We start from the raw sequence: 12,555 nt of genomic DNA on the forward strand, positions 1-12,555 counted from the left end.
CTGCAGCTGAAACTGTGAGGTCTGACCGTCTGGCTTTGTTACCCCACTGTTTATAGACACACACATAAATAACTTTTGCCTCCAAACTTATTAGGTTCTGCACAGTAGAACCTAATAAGTCCCTCAACCAATCAACCACTATAAAGGTGTGCTAAATTAATAGTAAAAAGGTTGTAGGCCTTTATGTTTGTTGTACATGAAACTATGCCAAAACTAGGACATTATCAGTACAAGTGCTCAGAGTTATTTGAGTGAGTATTGCTTGAAATTGTTATATGTATTGACTCAAGGCTTCTACCAAAGATACACGTATAAATATTACTTTGTATGGAGATGCAGGGGAAAGCTTTCTAGCTATATATCTCACACAGAAGCCATTTGTTGGGCAGTTGCTTTTGCAGACTGGTGCATCAAACAAACCCTGAGTGGTTAAGCAGGGAAGTATATCCACTATCACTGGAGTGTGGTCAGCTCAACAAGGAACTGAAACGATAAACAAACCCTGAATGTTTACATTACTACTATGACTCAATTTTATCAACGTACCAACAACACCGACTGCATGTGAACAGATGGAATTCTATAGACTTGAAAGTGCTAAAGTACTATCCAGGATTAAGCTGATACAAGTTTATAATCAGCCAACTATTGCTAGGACACAGCAGCAGAAACACCTTCTCCCTAACTTCACACAGAAAGGTCTATGCCAAGATTCAAGCCTCGAAAAATCTTTCCTCACTGAGTCACCACTGGGAAACAAATGGTTTGCTCCAGGTGAGGCCTGAACTCACAATCTAGCAGCAGATTACCAACGACTCAAGCATATACATCACACAAGGGTTTTTGCATGTTTCATTTCTAATCTGCTGTTTGGGGCTCTGGCTGAACTGTAATTGCACTGTAATTACAATTACAAGCACACACAGACAGAGTGCCTAATAATATACTGCAAATAAAACCACAACACGGTCTCTTTTTAAACCATGGGTGAGGAACCTACTGCCGATTGTGGATTGTATTTTCACCAGAAATGACCTGAGGATAACGTTCGGAGAATTGGGTCCAGACTTTACTCGCAGTTTGCTTTTGACATCTGCACAATGCAGCGGGAGGTTCTCTGCCCAGACGCGTTCACAACCACAACAAACCCTCCACATTATTCAGGCGAGAGGTGGTGCAGCCACATGCAGCAGGCAAAGGCAGGAAGTGATGTATTAATTCCGCTGCAAATATCACATGATTTTCGCAGATAATCCAGAGGCTCTCACTCCGACAAATGCGTTTTCACATATACCTTCTCCAGAGAAAGTGTGGAGAATCTCAGGAGTTCAGTGCATGTCTGAGAGCAGCTTATGTGTACTCCTTCTTCACCCAAAACTATATCTGAGGCCCATGCTGTAAATAAGTCTTTGACAATTTGTCTGGTTAAATAGGGGTAAAAAGCAAACAAAAGGAAGTAAAACAAAGTGAGTCGATAACAGAGAGCAAGGAGCGGAAGAGGAAACCTCCCAAGGAGGAGGAGGAGGAGGAGGAGAGAAGGCCAGTCAATATGGTGAGACGTTACATAATTCTCTCACTGTATTGATTTATTGCCTTGCTGATTTGGCCTCTAGCCAGCATGCAATAGCATTTGTAATATTTGAGCTGGAGCCCAGACAGAGAGAGAGAAAGAGAGACTTAGATGAGGGCAGATAGATGTGACAGATAGCGGGGACAGTGAAAAAGAGAGAAAAAGAGGTTGAAACGCAGAGAGGGTGAATAATAGCTGGGAATTTTGGGATGCAGCCAAAGTGACAGATAAAGAGAGAAGAGAGAGAGAACGAAGCAATGGATAAAGAAAAGAGAGTGAGGGAAACAAAGCATTAAAGAGAGCGTTTAATTGTGCGAGCAGGGCAGAGAAGATAGTGACAGATCGAGGGAACACGGGAGACAAAGAATGTGTGTCAGTGAGTGCACTGCAGGTTATACTAGTTGCTATAATCTGCACTGTTATATAAGAGCCAGAGGCACCGGGCAGAACAGCCCAACACAACGGATCTGCAGGAAAGACTGGGTTAACTGCAAACACGGTGCAAACTCTTCAAACACTACAGTAGGAACAGAAAGTGCCTGTGGCCACACGGATATACACTACAGCAGCATTCACAGGTTGCTCTGAGAGGAACATCCACACTCGCTGGCTAAATCTAATAATAGATAATAATAGAGGGCTGCTTCTTTTTCTTCTACTATTGTTTAATGCCCAGTCTGGACTTTCCAAAAAAAACATGGTTCAGTTTGATCCGGACTCAGATAATCTCTTTCCGCCAGACAAGACTTTGGTCTGCTTGTCCGAGGAACCTTTCACATCTGTTAATTTGGTTCAGACTAAACTGAGAAGCCAGGATGTCTGGGTGTGAAATCCCTCTAAATCTGTGTATTTGCTTGAGTTCTTTGATAAATAAAGCAGGGACATGTGTGTAAATCATCAATTTGTGGTTTAGGTTGAATCAAAACGTGATAAGGTTGATCATAGAGAGCAGAGGTGGGCAGATGTGACTCTTAACCAGGTGACAATTTGCTGTTAACTGAGCTAGGTCTGTTCACTCTTTGCCAGATGTTGGATTTGATCGACACTATTGCACTCTTTCTTTGTCGTACTTTGATTTGACGTTTTCCTATTGTGTGCAATGAATAGCCTGAGAAAGCTGAATGGATGATTGTCCCTGTCATGTTAACAGCATGTTCAAGTTATAGTCGAACTTAAGGGAGGAGACACGCAATGTGTTCACCGATATTCCTGTGCCTCATGACTCACTTCATACAGCATCAGGGCCTCTCCTTTCTCCTCCCCATCCTCCATCCCTGCTTTCCCCCTCTGGCATTTCCTCCCTTGTTGTGACATCTTTCTTTCACTTCCTCACTCTCTGTCTCTGGATGAACTACAGATGGATGAGGGGAAGGAAGCGGAGATAAAGGCAGAAAACTAGATTAATGGGCTGAATGGAGCGCGGAGAGGGAGACGAACACTAAAAAGATGGGGGAAAGAGAAAGTGAGAGGGAGGCTGAGCTAGAACAGGCTTTCCTTGTGCTACCGTGAATAATTTACTTTATTCCCCACTCTCTCTCTCTCGCTTTCTCTCTTTTAAAAGATATAACTGAAGGTGTGTGTGTGTTTGTGCGTGTGTGTGTGTGTGTGTGTGTGTGTGTGTGTGAGCTGATTAATTGTCAATTAATGTTTAACGAGGTACAGCTGTGTTCAATTAACACTGGTTCAGGCACTGTCTCTTCTAACACCCCCCCCCCTCCTCCTTCTCTTCCTCCATCAAATATCATCCCCTCTCTCCTTTCCCTTGTGCTGTTGGTTCTTCATGGAGAAAGACTGGGGAGTGATAATCTGAGGCTGATGCACTGAAATTAAAAAGCTGATTGGAGACGGCACTGTGTGATCATTTACTGGAACATCTGGGCTGTTGTGCTCCACCATTTCTTTTGCCTGGGGCACAGACTTCCTCAAGTCTCCGCTGGTCGCCCGGAAAACTCACAATGATGACGAGACTTTACGATGTCAGTTCCCCTGGAAGAGCGGAATCGATCCTCTCATCTATAGCCAAGAAAGTCAATAAAGTGGTTTTCAGACATGAACTCTGGAATATGTCCAGAAAATCGGGCCTGGACATCTTCCGAGTTGGCTCTTCACAAGCGAAGAGCACAGTAGGAGATTGTCCCAGTCAGACAAGTTTATTTAAACCTTCATGTGAGGGGTTGAGTCGGGGTGAGCCGGAGATATTTTTCAGTTTTCCCTCTGTCATGTGTTAAAAACATCATCAATACGCCCACTCGCTGTGGATTTTACGGATATTTCCTGCTACTTTCTCACATGGACTCACGTAGACCAGCAGACCAAAGATCTGTCTGGCAGATTGGAAAGGGCCCCTTAAATGTCGTGGAAAATTTTAGGAAAATGTCCGGACATCATGTCTGTATCAAGCTGTGTATCAAGTGCTTTTCCAAAAATGTCAAACTATTTCTTGTGGAGATTGTTTTTGGTTAATGGACTTCATTCAAATTGACCTCTCAAATATTAACGACTTCTCAAAGCCACATTCAACCATTCACACACAAATTGATACGGCACTTCTATAAATAGTGCTTCTCCATCTCACATCAAACACTGAGGGAACAGCAGTCAGGGGCAATTTAGGGTTTAGTGTCTAACCCAGGGACACTTTGAAATGGAGACTGGAGGACTAAAATTCATTTCCTGGAGACTTACTCTAACCATAACCATAACTACTTCTTGCCAAACCATGACCCTTATCCTGATCTTGACATAAAGCTAACCTTTGCCTAACCTTAAAACTTGTCTTCACCTTAAGGTTTAATGATTTACATTATTGGGACCGCTATTGATAATCAGAAAATCCTAATTGCTAATCATTATAACCTTTTTATCCTATACTGTGTGATTTCTATTCAGCTATTAATTGACAGATTAAGTCATTAACCATTTGTAAAACATTAATCTGCATGTGAAGTTCACGATCATTTTTGTCGTTTTTTCCTGTAATGTGTGCTGGTTGCCTGGGTCTTCAAAATGTCAAGGTGCTGAAGCTCTTAAATGTCAAACTGTTGTCTTTCCTGTGTCATTTGAAGTTGCCTACGCACAACGCTCCCCACAGTAGCTTTAAAAATGTAACGCCACATGACACAAATTTCATCACACAAGCATGCAGTGCATGTGTGTTGAGCGATGGATCCAGCTCAGACTGCTGGTGAACTCACTGGCACTGAGACATTTGAATTCTCCACCATGCTTCTATTTCCCCCCCCCAACTCCCTGTGCAAAGACCCACGAGGCTCACAAGTTTGATGCCTTCTTTTCCTCCTCGCGCTCAGCCTCCTTTTCCTGTACCCCGCCTTATCTCTTTCTTCCCTCTGTTCATCTGATTCATCATCTGCCTGCAGCCTCTCGCTCCCACCCCCTCTGTGTGTGTGTCTCTGTCCAGGAATAGGAAACATCACTGGTCTCAGTTCAGATTTGTTGCATTGTCTGTGGGAACAAGATTGTAGAACCTGTCTGACCTGACTAGTTCATGGCTGCTGCGCCCAGAAACACACACACAGTGATCTGTCATATGTAAATATGAGAGAGTGGTGAAGGTGAGGAACAAGGGACGCAAGTATTGCCTGCTGGAGCGAAAATGTGTGTGTGTCTTTGTGTGTGTGTGCATCCATTTGTGACTGCCATTTTAAATGTACTGTATGTATTTGTCTGTCTGTCCCTTTTCCCTGTTCTGACTTTCATTACAATATGATACCTCCACCCATCTGTTCACAAAGGAGAGTGAGGGAAATGAGTGGAGGAGAGGCTGAAGCATGAAGCGCTGCCTATCATTCTGCTCATCTGCTCCTCCTCTTCCTCTTTATCTGGTCTCTTTCTTTGTCCTCTACCTCCCTGCCTGTCTCCCTCTCTCTCCTCCTCTGCTTCCTTATCGTGGTCTCCTCCTCTTCCTCCTGTCTGTCTGTCTCCGCTCTCCACCTCTCCCCTTTCATCTTCAGATACCGGCAGAATGGAGCTCAGCTTCCTCTAAAAACACAGCAGGTGTGCAGTGTGTCTAATTGTACAAAAGTGTGTGTGCATGCGAGTGTGTATATAAAATGTGCGATAAAGTCCAGCGCATTAGAGCTTTTTTGTGCCTGTGTATGTAGAAGTATGTGTGTGTTGGCTGTGTTTGTGTGTGAATGTGTGTGTTTGAGATATCTTGTTTCCTCAGGGGAATCTAGGCCCATTTCCACTGTCTGCTGTAGCCAACCAACTCAGCAGTGCATCGATAATCTATTAGGCTAGAAACAGACAAACACACACACACACACGCACACACACACACTCACACTCTCACACACACACACACACACACTTGTTCTTCTTACCTGCCACCATTGTGCACACTCATAAGTACTGACTGTACTGGTTGGGCCAAATATCGTCTGCACCTGGGAAAAAGTATACCACAGAAATAAGAAATGATAAACAGATTCAAAAAAACATTACCGACATACTTGTAGCCATGTAGGGTAGAAGTGAGAAACCAACCTTATCACAAATTTATAAAACTACACACATTATGCAATTTGCAGAACTATATCATCAATTGAGTAAATATTTTGTCCCACGGCTCAAAATCTAAAAAAGCTGATATTAAAGCAAGATTTGTTCAGGCATGAATGTGTGATTCAACCCCACTGCAACAAATGTATCTGTAAACATATAGGACAATTACACACACAGATACACAGTAAAACACAGCCAGAGTATGAATCAACAACAAACACGAGAGGGTAAAATAGCAGGATATATGGGAAGATGTTTTAAAAATACATCAAATCTGATGTAAATATCCCCGTCCATATGAAATATACACACACACACACACACACAAACAGAATGCTATGTACTGACCAACCTCACAGAGTGATTACAGCTGCCAGGCAAGACATGCACCCACTGTTATTATATCCTCCGTCATCCAAAACTAGACACAACACACACACACACACTTGGAGAAATATTGACAGACACGCAAAAATAACACACTGCCACACAAAATACATAAACAAGATACCAACATGATGTAAGAAGGCGCAATATCAGACATCACCATACTTAAAGCCTGTTTATCGACCAGCTAAATAGGGCAGGAGGAGCTAAGCCCCAAAGATGGAGCTTGTTTACAATAGCACAGCCTTACACGGATAATTTAACAGTATCTTACACCATCCTACTACCAACCTCTATTTATATTACAGGTTGGCTGTTTTTGTGGAATATAAAGAAGGTCACAGGGAATGTGAGAATGTTGAAGATACAGACTCAAATTCATTGCTTAGGAAAGTACAGATGGATACAATTTACTTCAAGATGTAGTGGGTTATTTGAGTCTCAGTTTGATTTAATTAGAACAGTAAGTAACTATTTTACTTGTCAATTAATCTGTTAATTATGTTGTCAACCAATGAATTGTTTAGTATTGTAACAAAGCACAACATACTGACATTTCAGCTCTAATTTGATATCTGTTAGCTATTAAGGCATAATTCATTACTTCATTATCATATTTGGACTGACCCAGATGAGAAAGGATTTGCTGCTGAGTTGAAGTTGAGTTGAACATGAGCACTTCTAATGGTGAAACTTGGTATCAAATTACTGATACCTATCTTGACTAAAGCTCAAATGACTTAATTCTTACTGGCTGCACACGGCTATCAGCTACAGTTACTTGAGAACAGGGCTGTAACTTTCTATTCAAAATTCAAAGAAGTCCGTCTAGAAGCACATCAGGTATTTAATCATACACGGAAGATGTTCTTCTCTCCTGATGTCAATGGGAAGCTCGTTCCACCATTGAGGAGACAGGATCGCAAATAGTCATGATTTTGATGAGTTGCTAGCTAACAGAGAAGGAATTTGTAATTGTTTTAGAAGAAAAGGTGATAAAAATCCTGAATATTCCCACTCTGACTGGGAGTTCGCCACTGCAGACAAATAGGCTTAATGTTGACAATCATTGCATATGGCCTCATTCACACACACGTAAAATAATCCAATTTAGACCATTGTTGCATTGTTATGTCAATTAACCTAAAATCTGTCATTCTGTCACAAATTCAAACCTTAGAGCGTAAAACCCAGGCAATCATTTCAGGTAAACCCTAAAATATTCCATCATCCACCATTTTTCTCTTTGGATAATCCCTGGATTCCTGCCTTTTGGAATTCCTCCACCGATTATCCCTTCGCCTAAACCACTCCAGGGCCAAGGAGAAGGGGAGGAGGGGAGGGAGGAAAACAAGGAAGGGGAAGCTGGAGGAGGAGAGTCTTATATTAAGACTCTAGGAGTCTGTGAATCTTGCTGGGCTTGCAGTTCCCCCTGCGGACATGTTTTGTGCACGTCGAGGAATGCGCCCGCTCCATTTCTCTGTTGTAACCCCCTCCTCCCATCCCCTGTCTCCCTCCTTGCTTTCTTCTCTTTCCTTCTTTTTAGGGAATAGAGGTATGAAGGTAGACACAGACAGCTGAGCTGACTCGCAGCAGCTACCATGATCTGCTTGACAACAGCCTGAGGGCCCGCACAAGGGCACGCATACAGACTCACATACAAACAGTCACAACAGAGAGAGAGAGAGGGAGAGAAGGAGAAAAGAGAGTTAACAGAGGGGCCCTGGGACGGAGCCTTGAGGCACTCCAACCTGGTGACACAGCAGCAGCTTCCCTATGGTCCCCTCACCAGTAATGCCAGCTAACCACTAGTTGGAGGCTGCATCGTTCCTGTTTGCTTGCTCTCTTTTCTTTGGGAGAAAACAATGACCAGACCCCTGCTCTCTAATTTACAGGGGAGTTGGCTCATTCCTCTGAGTGGAATGCACAATGGGAGTAGCTTGCATTTCCTGACGTGGTGGAGAGATCAGTGATCGAGGGGGGTGGGGTGGTCAACTGGACAGAGTGGGGCTTCATTGAGGGAAGGGTGAGTGAGTTTAGCTATTTTAAGATGACATGTCATTTCAAACTTGTGGTCTGTTACTGTGGTCAAGGAATGAAACACTAGTAGGGATATATGTGGACTCTACACACGCGACCTTGCAAAGCGGCCTTTCGAACATACTTGCAACCAAGCCTAAAGTAAAACCTTTGGGGGAGCTGCAGTCTCATTCAATGCACACAAAGAAATGCATAATCAAACAATATGAAATGTAAACTGATAAAAAGTTAACACAAAAAAACACAGAACGCACAAGACAAATATTGAAATCTAATCTACAGAAGGTACAGCAAATAGAAACCTCCAACAAACACGCCTTGCATTTCTGAGGACAAATCATAGAAGCTATTGAGGCTTAGTGAAACGCACATAAAAGCAAACGGCCACACAATCACTCTGTCTCCAAACCACCCCCCACTAAATCCCACTGTCACCTTACTTAACCTGCAGTACAATGCAATAACTGCTAAATATACAGGGAGAAATACAGTATGGAGAGGAGGAAGACAAGCAATGGAACATCAGCTGGTCTCAGTGAGCCAGTCTAAGTTTGAAATGAAAGGGAATGAAAGGGAGTATGAAGATTGAGGGGAATATAGAGAACATATGGCGTTTGAAGACCTACTTTCCATCTCTACGCTCATTTCCTCTGTTTCTCCTCATCTCACACACCTGGGACCATTACTCCTCATGGAATCAACACCCAACCAAAACTCTACTTTCTTTAATTAGTTCTCTCTGGCTTCCTCCTCTCTTCCTGCTCCATCCATATGTTCACATCTCTGTCGCCTTTTTCTCACCACTCTACTCGGTCTCTTTTGTTCCCTGTCATGACATTTTCCTTTCAGATTCTCTGTCTCTTGTCTTTGCACCTTTTCCTGTTCAACCTCTTATTCGGAATCCCTATTAGTCAAGACATCACAAAATTAGTGTAAAAGATACAAATATATAGCTCTTGCACTACTGCATCTAATAGGCATGTTTGTGTGGGTGTTGTATGGAGCTTGCATGGGAAACAGGATGGTGGGATTTGCTTTCTCAACATTGTACTGCTTGTCTAATCAATGACAAAAAGATGGGAGAGACAGCTCACTGCCGACAAAGTGGGTCTGTGAGTCTGCAGGAGGGGAAGAGAGAGCGAGACATGACCCACATTAGGGTTTTGCAACAGGTAGAAATGCCAGCATCGGAAATGCTTCGGATACTGCTGAAAATGCCGTTTAGCACGCAAATCTGTGTCCCCATCCTTAAAGTATATTAATTTCACCTAGGCATTTTCTTTTCCTGCCAATCACACAACAAATTGTATTTCTAGGAATGGTAATTGGTTCATTGGGGTGTCTTTGTGGAACAGGATGTGAAGGTATGAATTTGTTCGATTGTATATATAGTCTTATTTGTGCAATAGCTTGTTTGTGGGTTGACATTCACAAAAAAATAAAAGCTTGAAGTGGACATGTAAAATGGCCAGCACATCTGGTGGAGAAACGTGCATGTCTGAAAGTGGCTGTGACTTGTCTGTCTGCTCTTCTTTGATGTGTGCAACCCTGACCTCAGTGGGGACAAGTCATTATATGTGCAGTGTGTCTGAGAGAGACATGGCCAGGGCACGAAGGAATTTATTGCTTACTTAAACCAGGGTGACCTTAAACCTGTAAGCCCACATCAAACGTTGTCTGCATGCTATGTACATGGAGTACCTTTCTCTTTATATGGGGAAATAAAAATTGTACTTTTATGAATGCCATGTGTACGATTAAGTGTCGAAGAAAATGTACATTTCGATGGAAAGTACATAAAGGAGGAAATTATATAAAAGAAACACACAAACAAAAAAAACTGCTGATAAATGTCACAACTGAATAAAACTACTTTGGTAAGCAATATTAAATGTCTAGATATGATAATACCATCTTTTGACTTGTGATTCCTCATAAGGCCACAGTTCACTTGAGTTCATGACAGTCATGAGTTAGTCATTTCGCTAAGAGCTGTGGGGCTTTCATGGCCCAGGTCTGTGAGAGTGAAATAATGCAGACAAAGATGAAGGAGGGGAAACATAAACAAAAACAAACGTGACCGTCACAGGCAAACTGATGACACAAGTTGACTTAGACATGATAGTAGCAAGTCTATTTGAAAAATAGCAACTCTGTAGAATAAACTGTGTAAAGTTAGAGAAATGTAATTATAATGTAACTCAAAATTAGGATCCACAAAGAAACACATGTTAAATTAAATAAAGATGAGTTTGTTTTGGACAATTTCAGGGCAGCAACCTAATTTGCCATTCAGTTAGCTTTGTCACAGTGTCGTGGCGTATCACGTGACTGAATGAATATACAGTGGGTGATGCTGTTCTGCGAATGAGGCCTTTTGTTGTACTAATTAAAGGATGGAATGAAACTTGGTGGGTAGAGACGACCAAATGATGCAGAAGCACTAAATCAGAGTGAGAAGGAAAAAGCCCACAACTGTGTTCAATATGCTGGAGCATATGTTGTATGAGATTTGAAATGTTTATGTTGGAGAAATAAAAGGATGTTTGACTCTTGACTGCTTACATGTTCTGTTGTCTCTGTGTATTTGTATAGTTGTCCTCCCTCCGCCTGGTTGCTAGGACACCTGCTTGGGACACGTGCAGAGACCTGACTGTCTGAACTGACCTTTGACCCACCCCTCAGCAGTGGTCTGGCACTTTATCTTCTGACCACTCCCACCTCACGCTTGTTGGGTGCATGCAGAGTGGGTGTGTAGGAAAGTGTGTGTGTGTGTGTGTGTGTGTGTGTGTGTGTGTGTTTTCCATTTTCTCTACACAGCGTCTCTATGCATTTAAGTCCTTTTTATGGAAGCCAGAGCTTTGAGCTATGTGGCTCTTTGCTGAGCTGTTTAAGAACTGGCATTGGAAGTTCCTTTACACAGACACATCCACACAACTATATATATACAGTAAATCAACATGGGTTCGGCCTCAGGCTTTTAAGGGCCCAGGGCAAGATTTAGCTTCAGGAGCACCTGTCCATACTTCAAGACCGATGTTGTCAACTGAAACTGTGCATGTGCTTCACTGGAATATAAAATCCTTCATACTGTATCAACAGATATACCTTTACTAAACACCTTTAAGATAGTTTATCCCAAAAAAGTTGAGGATGGTAAGTTACATTTCCACTTCAAAAGGTCATCGTACATATTAATAGTAGCAAAGCTAAAAAAAATAAAGATCCCCAGGTGAGAGACTGTGTGCAAAGAGAGCCTGTTCAGTGTTCAGACCTCCAGTCAAACTGACATGTACTGTATCTGCAAGTATGTGGTACTGCACAGTGCTAAACTCTGATCTAAAATCTGCACCAGGTAACTTTGACGCAGTTTAAAAATATGACCATGAGGGTTATGAAACACAAAACAAGCTCCACACATGGGGGCCACCAGGGATAGCGGGAACCAGGGAAGGAACCTGATGCCCCCCTCCCCTCCCACACACACCTTCAAATTCATATAAATGCAGAGGCACAGAAAGGTTTCTTTCTGGGTCACAGTCTCGCAGACAACCAACATTATTCCATTGTAAATTGTACAAATTTAGCTTTGCAAACAGAGTGGAGAATAGCTTTTTAAGTGTGTGTGTGTGTGTGTCTGTGTCATTCTGTCTTGCTAGCAGCAGACACAGGCTCGCTGGAGAGGCGTCACGCCTTTATTTATTCATCAACCTTCTGGGAACTGGCAATGAGAGACAAGGTCAATACATCACTGCACACATGTGTGCACATGAACGAAGACACAGCCACACACCTCATCAGTCCACCTTTATAATGACCATATACATAGTAAATAATTTTTGGATACCTCTGCACACACATATACTGAAATGATTCATGTCATACGGTCATCACAGTATGTATGTGTATATATATATATATATATATATATATATATATATATATATATATATATATATATATATACACACACACACCTTACACACACATACACAGTGTTCAGAGACTTGTTGGCTGACTGTGTCATGAATTGG

At 42.3% G+C, this 12,555-nt stretch overlaps 1 protein-coding gene across 2 annotated transcripts in view; it reads right to left on the bottom strand.

The window, feature by feature from the left end:
* Positions 1 to 12,555, bottom strand: part of kdm6ba (lysine (K)-specific demethylase 6B, a) — an 86,190-nt gene that overhangs the window by 48,979 nt on the left and 24,656 nt on the right. For both annotated transcript variants that reach the window (XM_053415738.1, XM_053415740.1), the window contains exon 4: positions 5,914 to 5,976. The gene's annotated coding sequence lies outside the window, so the exon portion shown is untranslated. The remainder of the gene's footprint in view (positions 1 to 5,913; positions 5,977 to 12,555) is intronic.

The sequence above is a fragment of the Pleuronectes platessa genome, chromosome 23, assembly GCF_947347685.1.
Source record: "Pleuronectes platessa chromosome 23, fPlePla1.1, whole genome shotgun sequence".
Classification (NCBI taxonomy): Eukaryota; Metazoa; Chordata; class Actinopteri; order Pleuronectiformes; family Pleuronectidae; genus Pleuronectes; species Pleuronectes platessa.